Below are 12,507 nucleotides of genomic sequence, written 5' to 3'. Positions count from 1 at the left end.
AGCTTGAGATGTACTTCCCGCCCGCGTTCTTTGACGTGATGGTGCATCTGTGTGTCCATATTGTGGATGGCATAATAGACATGGGGCCATCATTCCTGCACAACATAATGCCGTTTGAGAGGATGAATGGGATCATCAAAGGATTCGTTCGTAACATGTCCCGTCTGGATGGAAGCATCGTCTAGAGCTATGTGACACAAGAGTGCATCTCCTTCTGTGAGAATTTTCTATATGGCGCAGACCAGCCGCCTGGTGTTAGTGTTGGTTTGCCCGTTAACAAGCACGATGGGAGGCTCGAAGGAGAAGGTCACTGCAACGGTCGCAGGGAACTGCACGTGGCATACTCAGATCGACGCAGCGACTTTGACAGAGCAAACTTGGTAGTGCTACAACACCTAGACGAGGTAGATTCTTTCGTGGCACTGCACAAAGAAATTATCGCAAAGAAGTATCGTGACCGGGGGGGTATGCAGGACGGACGCCGAAGTTACTAGAGAGCACAACTCCACTTTCCTGCATTGGTTCAAAGAGCATATTATTGCTAATCCCCCGGAGGAGGGCTCTAAGGACGGATTGCTCATATATGCCTTAGCACATGGCCCCTCGCCCAACCTCGTAACCTATCAGGCATATGATATCAACGGATACACGTTCTACACAGAGGCCAAATATATGGACAGTGATGATCAGAACTCAGGGGTGACGATGGAATGCATGACCGGCAGCGACAACGGCGCAACTGAACGATTTTATGGAAGGGTCGAGGAGATCTGGGAGCTTGACTACTCTGGACTGCACAACACGACGATGTTCCGTGTCAGATGGGCTAAGAATGTCGAAAGAGAAAACCGGATTTTCGCTACCATGACTATACCCGACGCCAAGAGCGCTACTGTGAACGCTATCGCCAAAAACGAGCCATGGGTACACGCTAAGCACATGACACAATGCTTCTTCATAACCGACCCATGCAATCTGAGCCGTGTTGTCGTGAGGAGAGGCAAAAGGAACATCATTGGAATGGATGGAGTCGCCAACGAGGAAGACTATGATCAGTACGGCAACCCAATGAGGGAAGATGACGATGATGATGAAGTATACGTCAAAAGAAGAATCAATACTACATAACCTAAGAAAAATCGTACTCCATGGAAAAGGCAAAGTCACAATGAGGGGCTCAATTATTCTTCGACGAACAAGAAGGGAAAGAAGCTGACTCAAAAACAAAAACGTCAGCGCTGAGGAATATATCACTAGTGCAGAACCGGGCAATAGCACCGGTTCGTAAGGCCCTTTAATGCCGGTTCGGTAACCGACACTAAATTGTGGGCACTAAAGCCCCCCCCTTTAGTACCAGTTCAGCACGAACCGGTGCTAAAGGGCAACCACGTGGCACGAGCCAGCTTCGGGGGCAGGGAGCCCTTTAGTACCGGTTGGTGACACCAACCGGTATTGAAAGGTTGGGGGGGGGGGTTTGGGTTTATGATTTGTTTTTCATTTAATTTTGTGTTTTCTATTTAATTCTTTTTCGTTTGCTGGTATTTTACGATACTACATATTGTACACGTTATGCATATATAGAAATAGAATTTCTAGTAGAACCGATCATAATATATATATATATATATATATATATATATCATCAAATGTCTCACAACCACCATTAATTATTTCACACATATATACACACATGTATATATATGTATATATATATATATATACAATTAGCTAGCTATCTACAGTTTCTCCTAATTGGTGCCTTCGGAGCCAGTGGCATTAGCCTAATTGGTGCCTTCGGAGCACGATAACAATTGGAAGTGGTTCATGGGGGCGGTAGCGGGTAATAGTATTCTCCTTTGGGATCTATGACCTGGTCGAGCAAAAATCCCGCTATTTCCTCTTGAATTGCTTCTATGCGGTCCTCTGGTAGGAGCTTCTCCCGCACCTCTTTGAACTGTTAAGAAGGAGATCAATATGCATGTGTATTAGTTGTGTGACTAGATATCAATAATGATGTAAAAATTGTGAATAGTGTTCTGACAAACGTACCCACTCCTGTCTTTGAGATCTTCTCCTTTCGGACGTCATCATGCGAATGTTCTCGCAAACGTAGTATGCACACAGATTATTCCCCGGCGCCTCCTTCAGGGCCTTCACGAGAATGTAATTTGATAAGATAATAATTAATCAAGCATGATAATTAAAGAGATGGAAGCTAGCTAGTACTACTTAATTACTTACCTGGGGTCGATACCATTTCAGATTTTGTTTCCATGGGCCTGGAGTGGCCCTGATGAACTTTGCCCAAGCCTTGCCCACCGACAAAGAACATGAATAAATGGGTTATTAAATAGTTGTTATCAGGAAATGACGAACTAATTAAATAGGCCGAGATATAGTTAATAATGATTGAAATTACCTGTTGACTATCCCCTTCACAATGGTGTAGTCACTTGCTTTCTTAAGTAGTGAGTCTAGTACTTCAACTGTTCCTTCATCAACTTTAATGATTAACAAGATCCAGTGAACTCTGCATGCACACACATTTGCATGTCTTAATTAAGCGGGCATATGTAAGCAAAAACATGTAGCTAGCTAGTAGGCAAAAACAGAATTTGTAGTACAAGACAGTGTGACTCACTCGAAGTTGTAAGGAAGTAGTATATCTTCATTGTATTTGAGGCGCTTGAAGAACTCTAGCATGCTTTCCTCTACACTTTTTTCGTAATATGGATCTAATTTCCATGTGTATTCATTAATGGTATTTGGGTCAACGAACCCAATGCCATAGCGTCCACCTTTTTTCATTTCATAAATCTTCATCCTGCATAATACCACAGAAAAGAATATAGTGAGGATAATTACAGGTAATGATTGATCAAAATGATCACTACAGCTAGCTTGAGACTTAAATTACAGAAAGAAATCACTTACAGACAATAGCAACTGACGATAGATTTGTCGAGTGCGTCTTGATTGTATAGCTAAAATAGTTCTGAATACTCAACGGACACAGCTTTCTCATGGTAGTAATGATCCTTCTTGACATTCACCATGAGGGACTCTCGATTGGAAATCTTGGTAATGTCCATGTACCATTGATGCAATTCATACATTCTCGTTGGGAGCTTCTTGACCTCGTTTGGCTCGACCAAAGGTTGGCCCCGGACATATTTCCGTTTTATTTCCTCCTCTCTAGTCAGAGACATGGGCTCGATATCGAGGAGTTGTCGAACAGTGATCATGAGCATTTCAGCCTGCTCAATATGCTCCTCGGTTATTACCACATCGCCCAGCCCGGGAACGTTAACGGTTTGCCCACAATAATATTGGGCGCGCCTACTCTCATGTGTTGTTGGCACAACAAGCGGGGGGATTGATTGCGCCGCCTGTTCTCCCAGCTGGGGAACGGTTTTACCGCTCCTTTTGCCTGCTGATTTGCTCGAGCTCGAGCTCGCTTCTTTCTATAGACGTGCTCGATTTAACTTCTTGATGTGGCGCTCATAGTCTGTGTCAACAGGCTTGGGAGCTGGTGCTCTAGCCATACGAATGAAGTGGTCAATCTTTTCCTCGGGCACTTTCTCCCTTGGCGGCGGTGGCGGTTTCGGTGCAAAATGGGCTTCCACCTCGGCCTTCGATATGGCTACGTTTTCCTCCTCGGACTTGTCGTAAGGCCTCTGTGGAAGAGGCGCGAGGCTTGGACCATATTGAAATTGCTTGCCTCCGCCTGTACCTCCAGTACTACCTCGACTTGTACCGCTACACACCATAGCTGAGGCGGCTCTCTTCCGTGATTGCTGAGGCGGCGAAGACGGCTGACGTGGCTGAGTTGGAGGAGGAGGAGTGGCCTGAAGCTGTGCCGGGCTTGGAGGAGGAGTGGCCTGAAGCTGTGCCAGACTTGGAGGAGGAGTGGCCTAACGCTTTGGTGGACTTGGAGGAGCGGGATTCTGCTGACTCGGTGGCGGACTTCGACGAGGAGTCGGATGACGCGGTGTCGGTGGCCTTCGAAAGATGATGCAATCCTTTCTCCATAGGATGATACGATGGTTGGCCTCTCCCAGTGTGTGCTCATCGTCACCTCCAGGAATGTCAAGCTCTAGCCCCAAATATTGGTCCACCACCTCATCAACCAAGACACGAGCATAGCCCGCTGGAATCGGGTTGCAATGGAAGGTTGCCTCGGGGGGATTTGTAAAAGCAAGGGCGTCTGCCACCTTCATGGATATGTTCTTCATTTTGAAGTGTAGCTCGCAGTTAGTGTTCTCCATTATGTCATCCACTGGGTAGCTATCCAGCAATGCGTCACCCGGGGCGGAACCCACGCTGCATCTCGGCATGGATGGGATGGTGCTATCCAATGCTGGATCATCCGCTAGCTACTGCAGCTGCTAAGACCCCCTTTGCTGGCTAAGTGAGTCGATCTGCTCCTGCTGCCGCTGGAATTTGACTGCCAAGTCCGCGTGCGCTGATTCTAGGCCTTGAAGGCGTTCATAGTCTAGATTCCTCTGCTCCTCCTCCATCTTCCTCTTCTTCTCCGCAATCTTCTTTCTCACACGGGTTCTATAGTTGGCGTTCCAGTCCGAAAACCCCTCATACCACGGAATAGCGCCCATGCCTCGTGTTCTTCCTGGGTGTTCAGGATTTTCCAGGGCACGCGTAAGCTCGTCGTTCTCTCTGTTGGGCTGGAACACCCCCGATCGAACCTGTTCTATTGCAACAAGTAGCTTATCTTCGGCTCCGTCCAGACATGCCTTCTTCAAAACTTTGCCTGTCTTCGGGTCCAACTCCCCCCCATGCGCATAGAACCAAGTCCTGCACCTGGGGGGCCAGCTCAATGTTTCTGGAGTGACACCTGCATTCTCCATCTCTTTCTCAGACTTATCCCACTTAGGCATTCCCACCGCATAGCCACCTGGCCCCAGCTTATGGAACTTATCCTTTTTTGCGGCATTGGCCTTGTTTATTCTCGACCGTTCCTTAGATAATTCCGAATCCTTGAATTTCACGAAATCGTCCCAATGAGCACTTTGCTTCTCTAGTGTTCCCTCGAATACTGGAGTCTTCCTTCCTCCCTTGACGTACTTGGCACATTCACGATTCTTGTGGTTCTTGAATGCAACCGCCATCTTCTTAAGAGCAGCGTCCTTGACTTTCTCCACATCTGCATCTGTGAAATGATCTGGTAGGGTGAAATGTTCCATGAGCGTTTCCCAAAGCAAAAGTTTTTGCCTGTCGTCAACAAAAGTAACTCCTGGACGTGGCTTTGCTGGCTCTGTCCATTCTTGAAGGGACATTGGGAGTTGGTCCTTCACAAGAACTCCGCACTGACGAATGAACTTGTCCGCAATCTTCTTAGGCGCTAATGGTTCCCCATTAGGTTTGATGGCCTCGATATTGTACTTTACGCCCTCCTTCAACTTGTTGTTCGGGCCTCGTTTCCTGTTGCCTGAAGATTTGCTCAATCCGATGGCTGAAAGAATAAAGATCGATTCGTTAATATATCTTCAAGTCATTTAAAACATGTGATGATCACCAGATGCCTGCTTATATAAATATATATACCTCGCCAATCTTTGTTGTTTCAAGATCAACATTTTCTTCGTCATGTTCATAGTTCATGACTTCATCAATTCAGTCATCGCGATCGAATATCATATCACTCTCCCCGGTGTTGTTTAGATATTCGGAGCCGTCATAATCTTCTTCATTCTGATCATCGTCTGGCCCACGAGGATTGCGTATGATATTGAATAGGGCCTCTTCTCCCTCTCTGCCGGTATTGTCCGCCATAGGTTTTATTTAACTAATCCAAAAGAAATATATTCAAATTACAAGGCATGGATGCAATCAATTAATAAGGAAAAACTGAATCAATCATAATACATAATAAGCATCATCGAATATAATCTCGAATACGTCGTCTCGAATAATAGACATAATCTCGAATACATCGTCTCGAATAATAGATATAATATCGAATACATCACTAGCTAGCTAGCTAGGAAGCTAATAAAGATCGAATACTACAGAGTAATCTAGGCCACTCGCGGTTCCTGAGGTGCGGGCGGTGGACACCCAAAGAGAAGGAACCGTCACTGGATCATAGCTCGGGTGATCTCCCAAAAGAACCTGCCAGGTATTGGAGAACCTGACGTCCATAGCAGCCATGTAGTGATTGGCGTGCTCGTCCTCCTCCCTGACACGGCAACGTACCACCTCCGGCGGGGCCGGCTCCCTCCGCACCGAAAGTGGCCCACGTGAACGCCACCAAAGGAGATCAGGGTCGACGATGGGACCCGGGGCCGGGTTCCTCACCAAGCGTCGCGCCCCTGAAGGTAGCACCTCCCAGTGCCAGCCCGGCGGAGCCCAGTCCCAGACATGGGTCCTCTGAAGCAGGACGTCATCGCGAACGGGTCGACGGCGAGGATGCCGGCCGGGCATCGTCGACAACAAATACTATATGCCGCAAAAGTAATATTTTTTAAAATGATTGGATTGTGATTTCTAACATTTCTAGAACTAAAATTGTATAACTAATTTTTCTTTAACATTTCTAACATTTCTATATAACTAACATTTCTATAACATTAATACAAAAAAACTAGCATTTCTATATAACTAACATTTCTATAACATTAATACAGAAAAAAATTAACATTTCTAACACATTTTTATATATAACTAACATTTCTATAACATTAATGCAGAAAAAACAGAAAAAAAACTAAAAACTAAAAACTAAAAATAGAAAAACTAAAAACTAAAAACATTGTGTGTGTGTGTGTGTGTTTGTGTGTATGTGTGTGTTTGTGTATGCATGTGTGTGCAGAGGCGACGGCGACGGCGAGCCAAGGCGACGGCGACGGCGAGCCAAGGCGACGGCGTCGGCGGCGCGGCGGCTTTGATTGGAGGGAGGAGAGGGGGATAGGGGCTCACAGCGCGGGGAGAGGTCGAGGCGACGGCGACGCGGACAGGTGCGGGGACGTGGACGCGGGCCGGTGCGGGGACGGGGACGGGCCGGCGACGCGGACGGCGTGACGGGGGAGGCGCGACGAGGACAGGGGCGGCGCGGAGTCGACGGGGACAACGCGACGGGGGTGGCGACGGCGCGGGACTGGGCGGCGGCGATGAAGCAGAGGGAAGTGGAGAAGGAAATTGACGAAATTTTTCGAAGTGTTTTCTTATATAGAAAACACCTTTAGTACCGGTTGGAGCCACCAACCGGTACTAACGGTCTCTTTTGGCCAGGCGAAGCGGCGGGAAGTGCACCCCTTTAGTATCGGGTGGTGGCACCAACCGGTACTAAAGCCCCCCCCTTTAGTACCGGTTGGAGCCACGACCCGGTACTAAAGGGAGTGTGCTGGCGCAGGTGCGGTGCGGCAAGTTTAGTCCCACCTCGCTAGCCGAGGGGCGTCCGCACTGGTTTATAAGCCCCAGTGCGGTAGCTCTCTCAAGCTCCTCTCCAAAGCAGGCCTACCGGGCCTACCTGGTCTGTGCTGCCCTGTGGGCCTACAGGGCATTTGCGGGCCTGTATCCTGGCCCAACAACACGTTGGGTTTCTAGTCGTATGCAGGCCGCTTTGGCCCAGTAGGCAGGATTTTTTATTTTCTTGTTTTTTTTGCTTTATTTATTTTTGTTTTATTTATTTTTGAGTTGTTTTTTGTTGTATTTAGAGTTTCTTTGTGAATATTTTTGCTTTAGGTACAAAAAATTACAAACTTTCTGTTAGTGCCCGTAGTTTTAAAATTTGAATAGTTTAAATTTTGAATTATTTGATATTTCTATGAATCACTAGTTTGTGAATAACTTAACTTTGAAAATAGATTTTTCAGTGATTCTTTTTTCTTATGTTTAATATTAGTGTGTTTTATCATTATATTCAATTTGGTAATGCTTAGGTTATTTAAAAAATGAAATGCCTTTGTAATAGATGAGTTTTCGTCCGAAACCCTGATACTTCGAAAGAGATTGTCCATTTTGTACACGAAGTGCATCCAGTTTGTTTGCACATAAAATTTCTTCGCGTTTCAAATGCAAAAACACATAACTAGCTACCCTAACTATTACAAAGATTCCCTCCTGGGTGTGAAACATAGAAGAAAGTGATGATAGTGAAGCCGATCACATCCCAGATCTTTGGGTGTGAAAATTTTTCTTCGCGTGTGTCCCTTCGCGCCGTAGCCATGGAAAATCTTCATCATTTAACTGGATGCTCGGGTCAATATTCACTGTGAACGGAGCAATTTCATCAAACTTTTCATAATCTCCTGACATGTCTGTCTTGTCATCCACTCCCACGATGTTTCTCTTTCCAGAAAGAACTATGTGCCGCTTTGGCTCATCGTACGATGCATTCGCTTCCTTATCTTTTCTTTTTCTCGGCTTGGTAGACATGTCCTTCACATAGAAAACCTGTGCCACATCATTGGCTAGGACGAATGGTTCGTCTGCATACGCAAGATTGTTGAGATCCACTGTTGTTATTACGTACTGCGGGTCTTCCGTTACCCCGCCTCGTGTCATATTGACCCATTTGCACCGAAACAAAGGGACCTTCAAACCACGTCGATAGTCAAGTTCCCATATGTCCTGTATATAACCATAATATGTTTCCTTTCCCGTCTTGGTTTCTGCATCAAAGCGGACACCACTGTTTTGGTTGGTGCTCTTCTTATCTTGGGCGATCGTGTAAAATGTATTACCATTTATCTCACACCCTTTGAAAGTCATTATATTCGAAGATGGTAACTGGGACAGCAAGTACAGGTCATCTTCAATAGAGGTGTCATGCATGGTATGTGTCTGCAACCAGCTGGCGAAACTCCTGGGTTGTTCACGTGTAATCCAGTGATCAGACCGCTCCGGGTGTTTGGAGCATAGCAAATTCTTGTGTTCATCCATATACGGAGCCACCAAGGCGGAATTCTGTAGAACTGTGTAGTGTGCTTCAGTGAGAGAATGTCCGTCCATACATATTATTTGTTCCCCTCCTAGCGTGCCTTTTCCATCCAGTCTGCCCTTATGCCGCGATTCAGGAACACCAATCGGCTTAAGGTTAGGAATAAAGTCAATACAAAACTCAATGACCTCCTCATTTTCATGGCCCTTGGAGATGCTTCCTTCTGGCCTAGCACGATTATGAACATATTTCTTTAAGACTCCCATGAACCTCTCAAAGGGGAACATATTGTGTAGAAATACATGACCCAAAACGTTAATCTCTTCACATAGGTGAACTAAGACGTGTGTCATGATGTTGAAGAAGGATGATGGGAACACCAACTCGAAACTGACAAGACATTGCACCAAATCATTCTCTAACCTAGGTATGATTTCTGGATAGATTACCTTCTGAGAGATTGCATTGAGGAATGCACATAGCTTCACAATGGCTAATAGAACGTTTTCCGGTAGAAGCCCCCTCAATGCAACTGGAAGCAGTTGCGTCATAATCACATGGCAGTCATGAGACTTTAGGTTCTGGAACTTTTTCTCTGCCATGTTTTTTATTCCCTTTATATTCGACGAGAAGCCAGACAGTACCTTAATACTGAGCAGGCATTCAAAGAAGATTTCCTTCTCTTCTTTGGTAAGAGCGTAGCTTGCATGACCCTGATGTATGCCGTCTTTTCCGTGCATACGTTGTTGGTCCTCCCGTGCCTCAGGTGTATCTTTTGTCTTCCCATACACACCCAAGAAGCCAAGAAGGGTCACACAAAGATTCTTCGTAACATGCATCACGTCGATTGTGGAGCGGACCTCTAGGTCTTTCCAATATGGCAGGTCCCAAAATATAGATTTCTTCTTCCACATGGGTGTGCGTCCGTCAGCGTCATTCGGAACAGGTTGTCCACCAGGACCCTTTCCAAAGACCACCTTCAAATCCTTGACCATATCATGTACATCAGCACCAGTACGGTGGCGAGGCTTCGTCCGATGATCCGCCTCACCTTTGAAATGCTTGCCTTTCTTTCTTACGGGATGCCTGCTCGGAAGAAATCGACGATGTCCCAGGTACACATTCTTCTTACAATTAGCCAAATATATACTGTCGGTATCGTCCAAACAGTGCGTGCATGCGCGGTATCCCTTGTTTGTCTGTCCTGAAAGGTTACTGAGAGTAGGCCAATCATTGATGGTCACGAACAGCAACGCCTTTAGGTCAAATTCTTCCCCCATGTGCTCATCCCACGCACGTACACCTGTTCCATTCCACAGTTGTAAGAGTTCTTCAACTAATGGCCTTAGGTACACATCAATGTCGTTGCCGGGTTGCTTAGGTCCTTGGATGAGCACTGGCATCATAATGAACTTCCGCTTCATGCACAACCAAGGAGGAAGGTTATACAAACATAGAGTCACAGGCCATGTGCTATGGTTGCTGCTCTGCTCCCCAAAAGGATTAATGCCATCTACGCTTAGACAAAACCATACTTTCCTTGCGTCATCTGCAAACTCCTTCCCGTACTTTCTTTCGATTTTTCTCCACTGCGACCTGCCAGCGGGTACTCTCAACTTTCCGTCTTTCTTACGGTCTTCCCTGTGTCATCGCATCGCCTTGGCATGCTCTTTGTTTTGGAACAAACGTTTCAACCGTGGTATTATAGGAGCATACCACATCACCTTGGCAGGAATCTTCTTCCTGGGGCGCTCGCCCTCGACATCACCAGGGTCATCGCGGCTGATCTTATAGCGCAATGCACCGCATACTGGGCAAGCGTTTAAATCCTCGTACTCACTGCGGTAGAGATGCAATCATTAGGGCATGCATGTATCTTCTGCACCTCTAACCCTAGAGGGAAGACAGCCTTCTTTTCTTCGTACGTACTCGGGCAATTCGTTGTCCTTTGGAAGCATATTCTTTATCATTACCAGCAACTTTCCAAATCCCTTGTCAGATACACCATTCTCTGCCTTCCATTATAGCAATTCCAGGGTGGTTCTCAGCTTTTTCTTGTCACCTACGCAATTCGGGTACAATAATTTTTTGTGATCCTCTAACATGCGCTGCAACTTCTTCTTCTCCAAATCACTTGCGCAGTTTCTCTTTGCATCGGCAATGGCCCGACCTAGATCATCAACGGGCTCATCTGATGCCTCTTCTTCAGCTTCTTCCCGCATTGCCGGCTCAGCTTCTTCCCGCATTGCCGGCTCAGCTTCTTCCCTCATTGTTGTATCATCATATTCAGGGAACCCATGGCCAGGATAGCTGTCGTCATCCTCGTCTTCTTCATTGTCTTCCATCATAACCCCTCTTTCTCCATGCTTGGTCCAAACATTATAGTGGGGCATGAAACCGGACTCAAACAGGTGGACGTGAATGGTTCTTGACGTAGAGTAATTGTGACCATTCTTACAGCCAACACATGGACAAGGCATAAAACCATCCGGCCGCTTGTTTGCCTCAGCCGCAAGAAGAAAAGTACGCACGCCATTTATGAACTCGGGAGAGCATCGGTCATCGTACATCCATTGCCGGCTCATCTTCAATACACAGCACCGAAAACACCAAATTAATACAATACATAAAGTTCATACCTAAAGATCATACAACACTTAAATGCAACAAACAAATAACTCTCTAGCTAAAGAATTTAAATGCAACAACCAATGCGATCAAGATCGCAACTAAGGTAACAATTGATCCAACAGCATAATGATTCCACGCCTCACTATGAATGGCATATTTTCTAATCTTTCTAATCTTCAAACACATTTTCTCCATCTTAATCTTGTGATCATCGACGACATCGGCAACATGCAACTCCAATTCCATCTTCTCCCCCTCAATTCTTTTCAATTTTTCCTTCAAATCCTCGTTTTCTCTTTCAACTAAATTTAACCTCTCGACAATAGGGTCAGTTGGAATTTCCGGTTCAACTACCTCCTACATACAAATATCTATGTCAACTTGATGGGCATAATTTTTCATAAACACGAAATGCAATGAATAGTTTTAAAAGAGAATATATCACATCCGAATCATAACCCGGACGAGGGCCGACGGGGACAGATATCAAAACCATGGCACTATGTATAACAAACAACGTATGGGTAAGATAATTATACGAGTAACTATATATCCAAATCACAGAAACATCAATTTTTTATATAAAACTTCATGAACAAGAGGCTCACCACAAGGTGGTGCCAGCGACGGGACGTTGCGAGCGATCGACGGTGGTTACGACGGAGATTTAGAAGGTACTAAGTAAACCACACCTACATATGCAAACTAAGTGTTATTTTTGACCTCAAATTGCATATAAATCAAATACTAGCACATATATATAATTCCTCCCAAATTACTAAACTCAAAAATCAATCACTATATAAAGCATTGCACGAGCTAATCTAGCAATGAGAGATGAAAGGACGAAGTTGCTAACCTTTGTGATCATTTGAATGGATGGGGGCCTTCAAATCTTGACAAATTTTGGGCAAAATGTGTGATGAGCTTGAGAGGAAGAGGGAAAAGAATAGAGAGGAGAGGGGAAAGGGGAAGAA

Source organism: Triticum urartu, chromosome 6A (genome assembly GCF_056163025.1).
Source record: "Triticum urartu cultivar PI428250 chromosome 6A, HENAU_Tu73, whole genome shotgun sequence".
NCBI lineage: Eukaryota > Viridiplantae > Streptophyta > Magnoliopsida > Poales > Poaceae > Triticum > Triticum urartu.
The sequence above is the reverse complement of the archived record's forward strand: the minus strand, read 5'-3'. Positions refer to the sequence as shown.